This window comes from Somniosus microcephalus, chromosome 11 (assembly GCF_052327205.1).
Source record: "Somniosus microcephalus isolate GS21.2 chromosome 11, FLI_Smic_1.0, whole genome shotgun sequence".
In the NCBI taxonomy this organism is placed as follows: Eukaryota; Metazoa; Chordata; class Chondrichthyes; order Squaliformes; family Somniosidae; genus Somniosus; species Somniosus microcephalus.
The window spans coordinates 231,164,460-231,179,287 of record NC_140997.1 but is presented as its reverse complement, the minus strand read 5'-3'; the positions used below and the strand labels follow the sequence as shown (position 1 = coordinate 231,179,287).

Below are 14,828 nucleotides of genomic sequence, written 5' to 3'. Positions count from 1 at the left end.
GATGGGAGGGAAAGCAGTGAGTGAGGAGGACATAAAAAACCTGCAAAAGGACATAGACAGGCTAAGTGAGTGGGCAGAGATTTGGCAGATGGAATATAATATTGGAAAGTGTGAGGTTATGCACTTTGGCAGAAAAAATCAAAGAGCAAGTTATTATCTAAATGGAGAGAAACTGCAAAGTGTTCCAGTACAAAGGGATCTGGGGGTCCTGGTGCATGAAACACAAAAAGTTAGTATGCAGGTGCAGCAGGTGATCAGTAAGGCCAATGGAATCTTGGCTTTTATTGCAAGGGGGATGGAGTATAAAAGCAGGGAAGTCTTGCTGCAGTTATACAGGGTATTGGTGAGGCCACACCTGGAATACTGCGTGCAGTTTTGGTGTCCATATTTAAGAAAAGGTATACTTGCTCTCGAGGCGGTTCAGAGAAGGTTCACTCGGTTGATTCCAGAGATGAGGGGGTTAACGTATGAGGAAAGGTTGAGTAGGTTGGGCCTCTACTCATTGGAATTCAGAAGAATGAGGAGGCGATCTTATCGAAACATATAAATTGTGAGGGGGCTTGATCGGGTGGATGCGGTGAGGATGTTTCCACTGATGGGTGAGACTAGAACTAGGGGGCATAATCTTAGAATAAGGGGCTGCCCTTTCAAAACTGAGATGAGGAGAAACTTCTTCACTCAGAGGGTAGTAAATTTATGGAATTTGCTACCCCAGAGAGCTGTGGAAGCTGCAACATTAAATAAATTTAAAATGGAGATAGACAGTTTCCTAGCAGATAAGGGAGTTAGGGGTTACGGGAGAGGGCAGGGAAGTGGACGTGAGTCTAGATTCAGACCAGCCATGATCCTATTGAATGGCGAAGCAGGCCCGAGGGGCCGTATGGCCTACTCCTGCTCCTACTTCTTATGTTCTTATGTACCCACCAGTACTGTACCCCAGTGTTATACAGTGACAGACCTGTACCCACCAATACTGTACCCCAGTGTTATACAGTGACAGACCTGTACCCACCAGTACTGTACCCCAGTGTTATACAGTGACAGACCTGTACCCACCAGTACTGTACCCCAGTGTTATACAGTGACAGACCTGTTCCCACCAGTACTGTACCCCAGTGTTATACAGTGACAGACCTGTTCCCACCAGTACTGTACCCCAGTTATACAGTGACAGACCTGTACCCACCAGTACTGTACCCCAGTTATAGTGACAGACCTGTACCCACCAGTACTGTACCCCAGTTATAGTGACAGACCTGTACCCACCAGTACTGTACCCCAGTTATACAGTGACAGACCTGTACCCACCAATACTGTACCCCAGTGTTATACAGTGACAGACCTGTACCCACCAGTACTGTACCCCAGTTATACAGTGACAGACCTGTACCCACCAGTACTGTACCCGTGTTATAGTGACAGACCTGTACCCACCAGTACTGTACCCCAGTGTTATACAGTGACAGACCTGTTCCCACCAGTACTGTACCCCAGTGTTATACAGTGACAGACCTGTACCCACCAGTACTGTACCCCAGTGTTATACAGTGACAGACCTGTACCCACCAGTACTGTACCCCAGTTATACAGTGACAGACCTGTACCCACCAGTACTGTACCCCAGTTATACAGTGACAGACCTGTACCCACCAGTACTGTACCCCAGTTATAGTGACAGACCTGTACCCACCAGTACTGTACCCCCGTGTTATACAGTGACAGACCTGTTCCCACCAGTACTGTACCCCAGTTATACAGTGACAGACCTGTACCCACCAGTACTGTACCCCAGTTATAGTGACAGACCTGTACCCACCAGTACTGTACCCCAGTTATACAGTGACAGACCTGTACCCACCAGTACTGTACCCCAGTTATACAGTGACAGACCTGTACCCACCAGTACTGTACCCCAGTTATTTAGTGACAGACCTGGAGAGAGCAGACGGGGCCTCACTTGCTCAAGGAACAGCTCGAATAAGGCATTACATAAATGCAAGTTCTTTCTTTTATGGCACAGCTCAGACGAGGAACACGTGCGATAAAAGTGTTTTTAAAAAGACCCACATTTAGTCGTTCCTTGGTACACCAAGTCTGACCCACCTCCAAGCTGCACGACACAACCTCCACTTCAAATGTTTTTACCTTGCAAAATATTCACATTGCATTATGAAGGAGAGGTGTAGGACGGGCAGAACAGACCTTCGGGCAACCAGCAACCAGTCGATTCCCTTCACCTGCCTGAAGAAACCGCCTCAACATCAACTTACAATTTCAGTTTGCCTCACTCTCATAAGCACAAAACTAAAACCTGGGGTTTGAAACAACCCCAAGGAGCACTTCCCTCGATTTCTGGTTAAGCAGCCTTGGATATCACAGATTAGTCTATGCCTACAAATTGCCCACGGGATTGAGAGACTAACTGCTGTCGAGTGGAGAGAAGGTGGTTCCAAGTGGGAAGTGGGGGACGGTTTTGGGAGGAGGCAGGGAGGGGAGAAGGGAATAACAAAGGGAGAATCACATTCCCTCGGGCAGCACCAGCGCTTTTCCCAGTCAGGCAGGCAGTCACTGAGTGTCACTGGCAGCGGCGTGGGAGCAGCCACGTTGCCCTCCCAACCTCTTAGCTATGGGTACCGTGTGGAAGAGAATATTTCAGAATTGCTGTTTTGTGGGAGGGGAAGGGGTTAAGTAAAGTGTTGCGCCCAACATTCTCAAGAAAACACAAAGACACACAAACCCAGATGGAACTCAAAAGAAGCAGCAGCGAAAGATTTTGAAAACTATCGGTAATTTAAGAAGGGAAAAAAACAGAGGAAATGTCATTGAAACAAAATGGTCCAAGTCAGGAACCGAATCCACCATGACCGAACAATGGAGGGCCAAACCCCAAAGCAAGTTGTGCTTTCACTGCTCGCATCACCAAGAATCCAAGTTATTCTGGCAATACCATATTACAAGTTACACACTGTACATTGGCCTCTCTGAATATGGATGTAGACAAACTGCCCAAATACCTGTGAAAATGCAACATTTCCTTCCTGTTCCATTATCTTTAAAAAAAAATACATGTATGTACACACACACACACACACAAACACACGAATACATTTTTTTTAAACCTTCAACACAGCACTTAGTTCCAATACAAAGAGCTTTTGTATTATCGCAACTAGCTGGAGGATATTTCATATAATAATTAATTCTGTGTTGCATTCGCCAAGATTCAAGCCATGTAAACACAGCACCCAAAATAACATAAACCTAGCCTCCATTAGTGTACAATATATTGCCATCTCATGAAATTCATGCGATTTTATGAATCTATACACACACACACACGTTTCACATGTATATTTGGTATATATAAAATCATTGAGATTTCAGTATATTGTTCTGGTGCTAGACCCACATTGCAGCTATCTAGTCTAATCTAATTTCCCCATGCCCTTTAATATTTTTCTTCTTTAACTGTTTATTTAATTTCCTCTTAAATGATGCGATTGACTCCACTTCAATAGCCACTTGTGGCAATGCATTCCACATCCAAATTACCCTTTGCATGAAAAAAAAAAATCCTTCTAACCCTGGCCTTTATGCTTTTTAAACACCCCGCCCCCCACCCTCCCGATTAGTAGTAAACATTCATTTGATTTCCCCCCCCCCCCCCCGACACCCCCCCCCCCCCCTCCCCATGTCAGCAGCCTTGACACAGTTTGCAATCCACAGATGACATTTCTGCGGGTGGGCCAGTGCCTTTAGATCTCGGTTTTGGCAGATGACACAGTGTCCTTCTCCACCTTTCTGTGGGCATTCACCAAATAAAACGAGCACTAAAAAAAAAGATACAGAACCCTGAATGATTTTTTTTAAAGAAAAGACGAGACTATAGAAAGTTTAAAGCCAGTAGATTTTTGAAAATGAGCAGCTGTAAACACAGGAGATGCAATCCCAGTTGTGTAACACAGTCCTTTTCAATGATCTACTGTATGTTTTTTTTAAATTTAATTACAAGTTTAAAGGCTCTAAAAAAAAATCTGAAATGTAATGATTACATTCTATCAAAGATTACTATTGAAAAGTTGATTTCAAAAGAATTAAGATTATGGTCAAAACTTTAAAGATGTTTCGACAGTAAATACAAAGTCAGGGAATGATGATGTGCTGATGTGCCAGCTGACAGTCTTCCATCAACCTCCACCACCTAAAACAGATTCATTGCTCATTCATCTCGTGACTGTTTGTTGGATCTTGCTATGCAAAAAATTGGCCTCTGTTTATCTACACAACGGTCAATGCACTTTGAAAGTAATTAAATTGTACGTGAACCGCTCTGGGACGCAGCAAGGCGCTTCACAGACGCAAGTCTTTCTTACTATTATAATTAGACTATCTTTAGATGCATCTACTCTGGCATAGAGAAACGTATTCATAGACATTTCAGAGACAGTTACGGCACAGAAGGCGGCCATTCGGGCTATCGTATTGATGGCAATACTAATTAAATCATCTTTTAGAGGAATGCTGTGATGTCGTTCTTCATGTATAATAATTGAATGCAGTTAGATATTTATAGAACAGAAAAATAAGTGGGTTTTTTTAATGACAAATTTCAACTAATAACCTCCTTCCCCGATTGAATCGCTATACAAGGCGACGTTACTAAGAAGTGAAAACAGGCAGGCTTGAAAAGCAATCCAAACACAAAGGGCTAGCAAGTCCTCCAGGTTTCTATTTATACTTCACTGCTAAAAATACATATATTTTTTAAACTGTACTGCACAACTTGTATGAATCGCTTCCACAGCAGTCACCTGTCCGTTTAGACAAAAAAATTTTAAATGTTGTAGTGAGTGTTCCTCATTGAACTTAAAAAAAAAGCTTTAAAAGATCTGAAACAATGGAGTTTGAAATGTTAAAATTGATCCTTAGCAAATCAAACTTTGTTGAAAAGCAGGCATCAAAAATGAGCAGGAAACTGGGTATTTACAAATGTAGTTATACCGAATATTTAAAGCTAAAAGGAAAATTCATACACTACAGTTTTAATGTGCAGAAAGGACCCACTAGCATGAGGTGTCACTCTCTCCCTTTATTCAGGTTGGTGGGGAAGCGATTTGAAGATGATGGCAAGTCAGGAACCGTCACTCATAAATCTGGACAATCTGGACACGCTAGGTCTGATGTTGAGAACCAAACGGGTATGTATACTGTGGGAGATTGTTTTAGAAGTTATTTTCAGCTCTAGAGAAAGGAATTTAAAACATTTGTTGAGCTTCTGGTTTCATCAAAATTAATGCAAAGTTCCGCTCATTAAACTTTTAATATGGAGCCTGCAATATTGCTTGAAATGGTTTGCAGGTCTCATACCAGACTCCACATTTTCCTTCGCTCCACCCATGGTTGCCAATTTTATCTTCTACGAACTCTATTTTTTTTAATACATATAATAATTAAAAGCAGAAACTAAAACTGGAATTCTAAGCGCCATTTTCGTTCAGGTTTAAAAAGCACTAAATATTGATTAAAAGTCCTATAACTTTCATTTAAAATTCTATGGTTTTCATGAGAGCAACTGGACGTTTTAATTTAAAGGAATGTAAAAATTTAATTGTGTTTAAACAATGCATTGTTGAGATTGTGCTTCAGGAAGCTCTCAAAGTTACCGCTGAAACAGCGGATCTAAAAGTGGGGTGATACACTGCATTAAAAATGGACTGTGTCACACATGATTTTCATCTGAGTAAGAGAGCATTTAAAAACTTTGTTTGTAAGAGTTTTCTAGCTATATTTGTGAAAAAATATTCTTCGGGGATTGCTGCGCACTAGTATGCTCATATTCTGTCTCGTTCGTGTCTCTATATTTTAAAAACATATCGCTTCTTTCACATGTCAATTCTTCTCTTCATTCAGTTTAGCTTTAGCTTTTCACACCTATTTTGTCCCTTTCAAAAAATATTTCTTCTCTCCTACTCTTCCATCTAAAGTCTAGCTGCAAGAAGGCAGCCAGGGAAATATTAAAAATAAAATTACATTTTATAGGGCAATATATGAATATTTGTTACCACGCTAAATAAAATTAAAGAGGAAAACTCTCAAATGGTTATAGAACGTACAGCACAGAAACAGGCCATTCGGCCCCACTGCTCCGTGCCGGTGTTCCTGCTCCACACGAGCCTCCTCCCACCCCTCTACATCTCACCCCATCACCATATCCCTCTATTCCTTTCTCCCTCGTGTGTTTATCCAGCTTCCCCTTGAATGCATCCATGCTATTCACCTCAACCACTCCGTGGTAGCGAGTTCCACATTCTCACCACTCTCTGGGTAAAGACGTTTCTCCTGAATTCCCTATTGGATTTATTAGTGACTGTCTTATATTTATGGCCCTGAGTTCTGGTCTCCCCCACAAGTGGAAACATCTTCTCTACGTCTACCCTATCGAACCCTTTCATTATCTTAAAGACCTCTATCAGTTCACCTCTCACTCTTCTCTTCCCCAGCCTGTTCAATCTTTCCTGATAGTTACATCCTCTCAGTTCTGATATCATCCTTGTAAATTTATTTTGTAATAATAGCTACTAATACGTAATTGATTAACTAATAATTAAGGTAACCTATTTCATCCTGCTGTGACTGCTTTTATTTGTTAAACATAGAAACATAGAAGATAGGAGCAGGAGTAGGCCATTCGGCCCCTCGAGCCTGCTCCACCATTCAATGAGATCATGGCTGATCATCCAAATTCAGTACCCTGTCCCTGCTTTCTCCCCATATCCCTTGATCCCTTTAGCCTTAAGAAATATATCCAACTCCTTCTTGAATATATTTAATGAATTGGCCTCCACTGCCTTCTGTGGTAGAGAATTCCACAGGTTCACCACTCTCTGGGTGAAGAAATTCCTCCTCCTCTCTGTCCTAAATGGCTTACCCTTTATCCTTAGACTGTGACCCCTGGTTCTGATTTGTGTGTTGAATGCTATTCACACTAGGTGCAGCTTTCCTCCCCACTCAAAATATAGCAGCATAGGAAGAGGGGGGGAGAAAAAATAAAGCACAATTTACAGGGCCTGCCTTGTGACAACTGCACACCTCACACTGTGACAGTGGCAAGAGACACGAGGAGGAGATGGCGGAAGGTAGAGCCGCCTTTCCAACATTCCTCCTAGCTCAAAGAGCATGTGCAAGCGCCAGCGATTTGACAGAGGATGGAACACACGGAGAATCAGAGATAGCTGGGAGGCAGTTACACTGAATGTGGGAAATCAGTTGAGGTGACCTGCTGCTGGGGTGAAGTTGAAGCTGGGTCTAGCGAGGGGAGTGCTTGTTATTCAAAATATTGTCCCATTTTATGCTGGGAAAAGCCTGCTAATCAGAATCTCATTTGACATTTTTCTTTCATGCGTTATTGCTAAAATATTGTCAAACCAGATTTGGATTCAACAACCTTTTTTCAGTATGAAATGGGGGGGGGGGGGGGGGGGGGGGGGGGGGGGAGTACTTCGAATGAAAATCTCTTGCTCCCCTTCCCCTGCCTATCACCTTCCTTTTTAAGGGGTGCCATATCAATTTATCAAATAGTATAAAATATTACTACAATCCTCCCAAACCCCCAGATTATTACAACCCCAAAGTACGTATATTATTCTTTGTAAATGGGGAATTATACAACTTTCAGTTATATAGTGGTTACAACCGAGATCGCTGCGCTCCACCAATTCTGGCCTCTTGCTCATCCTCGATTTTAATCGCTCCACCATTGGCGGCCGTGCCTTCCACTGCTTAGGCCCCAAGCTCTGGAATTCCCTCCCTAAACCTCTTCTCTCCTCCTTTAAGATGCTCCTTAAAACCGACCTCTTTGACCAAGTTTTTTGGTCACCTGCCCTAATATCTCCTTGGGTGGCTCGGTGTCGAATTTTGTCCGATAATCGCTCCTGTGAAGTTAAAGGTGCCATCTTAATGCAAGCTGTTGTTGTAGAACATCCAAAGACCTTTCACAGAGGTGTGAACAGACACTGAGCAGCAGGTCCAGACTAGGTGACCTCTAAGGCACGGTTAGCTACGTTTTTTTTTAAATTTCATGCTTTACTCTTATTTTCCATGTTCCAGAATGTCTGACCCTTCCAGTTGGATATTGGTCCGTGACGCTATGGTTCTTCAAAACATTTTCAAAATGCTTTTTCTCTCAGGGGGGTGGAAGGAGCGCGGAAGGGAGGGGGGGGCACTCTCCGAGGCAGTGGAATTTAATTAAATGCAGCAGAAAAATAAGTAAATAATATTTCCATATTTTAAAAGCCTTAAGGCAGAAATAGTTCATGAATCTTCAAACCACCATATCTAAGCAAACACTGTGTCAAATAAAACAAGACTTGCATTTCTATAGCGCCTTTCATGACCTCAGGACATCCTAAAACGCTTTACAGCCAATTAAATACTTTTGATGTCTAGTCACTGTTGTAATGTAGGAAACATTGCAGCCAATTGCGCACAGCAAGCTCCCACAAACATCAATTTATCAAATAGAGTAAAATATTACTATAATCCTCCCAAACCCCCCCAGATTATTATTACAACCTATTTTTGTTATGTTGATTGAGGGATGAATATTGGCCGGGACACCGGGGAGAATTCCCCTGCTCTTCTTCGAAATAGTGGCCGTGGGATCTTTTATGTCCACCTGAGAGAGCAGACGGGGCCTCGGTTTAACGTCTCATCTGAAAGACGGCACCTCCGACAGTGCAGCGCTCCCTCAGCACTGCCCTGGCGTGTCAGCCTGGATTTTTGTGCTCAAGTCTCTGGAGTGGGACTCGAACCCACAACCTTCTGACTCAGAGGCGAGAGGATACCCACTGAGCCAGGGCTGACACAACAGTGTGTAAAAATAAACGTAAAGTTGCAGAGAGGTTTTTGAGATGACAAATAAAATAAGGAGAGATGGGGCTTGGGTGAAGTGCTATAAAATAACACTTTTGGGTCTGGAACTCACTGCCTGAAAGAGTGGTAGATAGAGGCAGAAACCCTCATCACATTTAAAAAGTACTTGGATATGCACTCGAAGTGCCATAACCTACAGGGCTGTGGACCAAGAGCTGGGAAGTGGGATTAGGCTGGAGAGCTCTTTGTCAGCCGGCACAGACAGGATGGGCCGAATGGCCTCCTTCTGAGCAGTAAATTGCCATGATTCTATGTTTCTAACCGTGATTTCACGAATTAAGGTGGATAGTTGGGCCTGGCTAATACATTTATTTGTGAGTTCTGAATTAGGTAGTAGTTGTCTCACATGCAAGAGGGGAATGAGCGAAAATGCAAAGAAAAAATTTAATTTAAAAATGTCAGCATTACACAGCAACAACAACACACTTAAATACAAGATGGCAACAGACACACACCTGAGGCAAGATGAAACCGATTAACAGCAACATCAAACATCATCTAAACTTAGACAAGAGGGATTGTAGTGAGAGTCTTGACAAGGACTGGGCTTAAATACAAACTCATCACAGTCAGACACCTGAGGCAAGATTAAGCCGCTCAGAAGTAACGTCGAAAGATCATCTGAAGTAAGACAAGAGGTATTGTAGGGAGAGTCTGGGCAAGGGCTGAGCCAAGGAGAACTATAAGAAGCCTATTCAGGACTACCATTGGCAGGGGTGGTTGGGGACCACGACAGCAAGCAGTGGAATTTACATTAGGAATAAATTAGTAAGGCTTTAAATAGAAATACTTTTGATTTAAAAAACATGCTTTACTATTATACATTTTGTACATTGAACACGGGATGAAGCAAAAGTCAGTTGAAACTTACTCTAAGGGTTTAAGCTTCGCTTGACAAGTACTGTAGCGTGGCATTAAAGGTTTTTTTTTGTTGCAGTTTTTAATGGTTGATACTCCACATACATCAAGTATTTGGCACACAAATCAAACTGCCGGCAGTAAATAAAAGGTGAGGTTGGGGGAATCTGAGCACCGATTATTTCAGGATATCACGAGTGCTCGCAAGAGATGACGTTTAGTGCCTCTAACCTTCCCCTAAACAAGAATGAAAGAGGCTTTTAATCATAATGTCTGCAGAATCCCAAAGACAGTTAAGATTTACTACTTTCAACTCAGTTTTTAAAATTTTTTTTTAATGATTCTGCAATTTTTTTTTTAAAGGGAGAAGTACATTAGGGGAAAAAAATGATTGTGTCGGAAACATTTGGAAGTATTTTACTCGCCAACTTCCCCTTCACTAATGTTTTGGAATAACATCACACGTTTAACATATGCAATCCCCTGGCAGTGCCCCTCCCCCAGCCCCCAGATCCTTGTAACTTTGCAATCCACGAACAGAGCTGACAAAGAGAAAAGTCTCAAAAGATTAAAGACAGGGCACCGACTGCTGACTCCCACCAAAAAAAAAGTCCGCTTTTTAGTAACATTAAACATGACTGCACGATGAATATGATCATTGTTCTGGAGGCTGGTTTACACACAGACAGGACAAATCAGCGACAAGGTCGACGTGCATCAAGAATGAATCGAAAAGAAAACGTGTAGACTGTTTCTTCCTAGAGAGAGAGAGAGCTAAGCAATGCCGTCAGGTATTAATCAACAAACAACAGCTTTTATTCCCATTTCAGATATGCAGAAACCAGCAGGAGGTGTTCCCCTCCCCTCCTCGGTCTCTCAGGTCTGGTACAAAGATGGAACGAGACATCTTTCCACGTTCAAACCTACCCCGGTGATTTCAAAAAATAAATCTCAATCTAAATCAAGACCCTGACAATGGGACAGCTACGAAAACTTTTTTTTTAATCAATCGTATCACTTCTCGACAGAGGCTAACTAAACTCCACAAGGCGAGATCACGAGTCATCTGTCGCCCCGAGTTTATATTGACGACACTCTTGTTAAAACACAGTGCAATGGAGCAGACACTGCTTTAACAGACTGGTCAATTCAGAGGACGGGTTGTGTGGGATCACACTGGCGCAATTTCACCCTGCACTCATTTATTTATGCCAATTTACACCTCACCGGAATATGTCTGTATTTCCGCGGCCTTGTTTGATTAAGAATAAAGTTTGCTGCAGACAGACACTTTACTACTATCTTATAAGAACATATAAATAGGAGCAGGAGTAGGCCATTCATTCATTCAGTGAGATCATGGCTGAACCTCTATTTATGTTAATATACTACAAGCCAAATGTATGTTGAATGTTTTAAATGTCTTAATCCAAATGTACACTCTCTGGAGCCGCAAGCCTACATTTCGTTGTACTGCACTTGTGCACTAACAATGACAATAAAAGTTGATTTGATTTTGATTTGATTTGACAGAAACCTCACAGTACAGATAGGGGCCATTTCAGCCCATCGAGCCTGCACCGACACATATCCCTCCCAATCCCCGTAACCCCTACACCAACACATATCCCACCCTATCCCCGTAACCCCACGTATTTAATCCCCCCTAACACTAAGGGTCAATTTTTATCATAGCCAATCAACCTAACCCGCACATCTTTGGACTGTGGGAGGAAACCGGAGCACCCGGAGAAAACCCACGCAGACACGGGGAGAATGTGCAAACTCCACACAGACAGTCACCCGAGGCCGGATTCGAACCCGGGTCCCTGGCGCTGTGAGGCAACAGTGCTAACCACTATGCCACCGTGCTGCCCTTTGACCAGCTCCACCCTCCCACACTGTCCCCAGATCTCTTCATTCCCTTAATATCCCAACATCAGGTGTCATTTAATTTTGTCTAATAAAGGGTGCAATAGACTACTATAACACCCCCCCCCCTGACTTTTGGCCACGAATTTAAGGAAAGGTGCGGTACCCGTGTATAACACGCCACACTAACATGGCCATGTGCCCTCAAGAGAAGCTCAAGAGCTTTGGAGGTGAGGTGCGCCCTGCCCGCAGGCTCCAGGTGAGTGAAGTCAACTTGGCAAGGATCAAAAACAAATTTTTGAATAGCTCAAGGTGAACAGCTTTCCCCCGGAGCTGGAGGGTAGTCTGTTGCTCTCCAGTTAATGAGAGGCGGCGAGAAGGAGCTGGGGTCAGCGTGACCGAGCTTGGGAGTTAAAGCAGGAAAGCACAAGGCGGGCCAGGATCTGGGGACCTGTCCATTAGGCGTCAGGCTCGCCCCACACAACATCCTGCTGCCTCTGAAGAATGTAGGCAGGTTGTTTAATAAAGGTTGGTTTCGCAAAGTCTCTCCCAAAATGCCTTTTTTTTTTAGCGTTAGTTAAGACTCAGCCCCGGGTGGGAGATTTAAAGAATTGTATCAAGGATTTCTTCCCCCAAAGTCGTGATAAGTCACATCAGAGGGGAGGGGGGATTGAAATAACCAGAGTGGAGGAAATTCAAGACCCCTACAATGTCCTGTAGTGAAAGACAAACCTCGCAAAACTCGTCAATCACCAACAGTCGGTTACTGTAGTCTGAAAACTTTATAATTTTCACTGTTTTCCCGACAATTTCACCCAATAAAGGTCCCTTTATTGTCCCGAGTCGGGCCCCATATTTACTCCTCACCTGGGCAAATTCAGCTAAGGGTAGATCGATGGTGAGGAGAGGAGAGACACTTTGACTGTGCTTGGAGTGGGCTGGAAGATGAATTTCAATGCAGTAAGACTGAGTGAATGGGTCAAATTTCAGATGAATCAGAAGGAAAAGTTTAATTCATCCACTGACTGGCGAAGAGTTAGGAGGGAACTGATAAAAAAGCAGATAGAAGCCCTTCACACACAAAAAACATGAACATGCAATGTTTAAATTTTCAACCGAATAGCCAGCAGCGCCAATGATGCGCCGACTGTTCTATATGTTAGTTCATGTCCATCAACTGTGGATTTATCTGCAGCAAACCAACAGTGTCGACAATATAACTGCTGCCCTTCCGCCCCTCATCCACCACACCCAATAATCTAGACATCAACATCTACCCTGACACTTTCAAACATATAAACCAGCCTGCTCCAGCGACCAAGCAGATTTTTGAGAACGATTTCCAGGTAGAATCTCATCTCAAACTGTTTCTTTTAAAAAGTGCTCAAGTCTGGCTCTTGGGAGGGGGAATTATACACATCTGAGCCCCTTGACAAGAGTACCGACCCCAATCACTCCTGGCTATCGATGGCAATTTGTCCATTCAAAGCCGTTGTTAATCTTGATTTTTTTTAAATCAAATTATCCAGCGATTTAAACAAAACAGCACACGAGCTGGGGTTTTTTTCTCTCCTTCCTCTTGTTGCATGATTTAATTGCAAACTTACACAGTAAATTCAAATCGAGCAGCTGGTGAATTCAGAGAAAGTCAGTATAAACTCTGCTCCATCGGCAGAATGTTCAATGAGACACACATGAAGATTGTTTTGGTGGTGCAGGCACAATGTAATTTAACACCCACTTTTAGATGTATGTTTAGTTCCCACTCGATATAAGTCGGACGGCACATTTCGGAATTTAAAAAAAAATACCAATTCCAACAATCTCCGGTTTATTACTCGGTAATCGGGAGGCATACTGGAGGCTCAGCGGTGAACTAGCTGGGGCGCCCAGCACTGCCACTCACTCAGTCACTCCTCACTCCACGTTCAGCACTTTGTACAGGGTAACTAACAGGGTAGGTAGGTAACTAACAAGAGGGAGTCAAACTGAACCAGCCCGCAGCTCCGAACATTTCAATTCATCATTCCAACAATCAATAGACTATCAGGTTACAAAACAAACAGCAAGGCGAAGAGCTGCAATTCAAACTTATCAGCCAAGCGGTGTCTTGTGCGAGGCAGCACCGGGGCGGCGAGTCGCTTGTTTTTAAATCACTTGGTTAACCTAAAGAAAAAACAATCCGACTCCAGTTGCTGCACTCTGTTCGCCGCTAAATTAAAACTAGAACGTTAAAAAAAAAAAAAAAATCTGCTCACAAAGATGAGGAGGTAAAATGCGAGGTGGAGAGACGAGACTAAAATGTAACGGATTTCTACAGCAACGTTGGTCAGCAGTCTGAAATGCTTGGAGCGGAGGGTGGAAAGTGAAACAGACGAATTATTTCCCAGTTGGCTTTCAAGCCCCTGTTTATTAGGTCTCAACACGAGTGGGTGCAAGGGGTGAACCAACAATCAGGGGCATTTCAACAACAAAAATAATCTTCCCCCCCCAGAAAATTCTGAAAGGACCAAGTCAAAAAGTATTGAAAGCAAAACTCAAAAAACAATTGTTTTCCGAGATTAAAAAGGAAAATATGGGAACAAGATTAGGCTAAAATGAGAATGTTTTAAAAAAAAGATTAAAATTCATAGCCAGAGATAAAAGTAAAATTAAAATGACTAAAACACTGGTTTTAAGGATTGCTTTTTTTGTCATTGTGACACTAAAGTGGGAATAGAAATTTCAGTCCAGGTTTGATCTGACTCTGCAGGGGGAAAGTTACAGACTCCCTCCGGGAGACCATGTGCTGCCACTTGGATTTGGCACTACATGGCGTAACGTTATGGTGTGGTGTCAACCCTGACTTAAAGAAATGCTCAGGGGGGTCCCTGGGACCTGCTGGAGACTTTACGAACTTGCACAGAGTTGCTTTAAAGTACTTGGAGAGTGGGAACGCTCTTGCCACACTCAAAACATTTAACATTTCCTAGCAGGAAGCACAGCCCTGCCAGAGGGTCACAGGTAAACGTATGCAGAACTCTTCCCCCTGGTTCCCCCCGATCGATTCGAAGACAGGCAGTATAAACAAGGCCCCTGTCAGACTGGAACTGATTCTGAAGCCATCAGGTTCAGGTCAGCAGCTGAAGTGTGAATGCAGCCCAGGAGTATATGTTTATGCTGCAGAG

The 14,828-nt window shown here is 43.1% G+C and overlaps 1 protein-coding gene across 2 annotated transcripts in view; it reads right to left on the bottom strand.

The window, feature by feature from the left end:
* Positions 1-14,828, bottom strand: part of eefsec (eukaryotic elongation factor, selenocysteine-tRNA-specific) — a 421,957-nt gene that overhangs the window by 364,097 nt on the left and 43,032 nt on the right. The window lies entirely within an intron of this gene.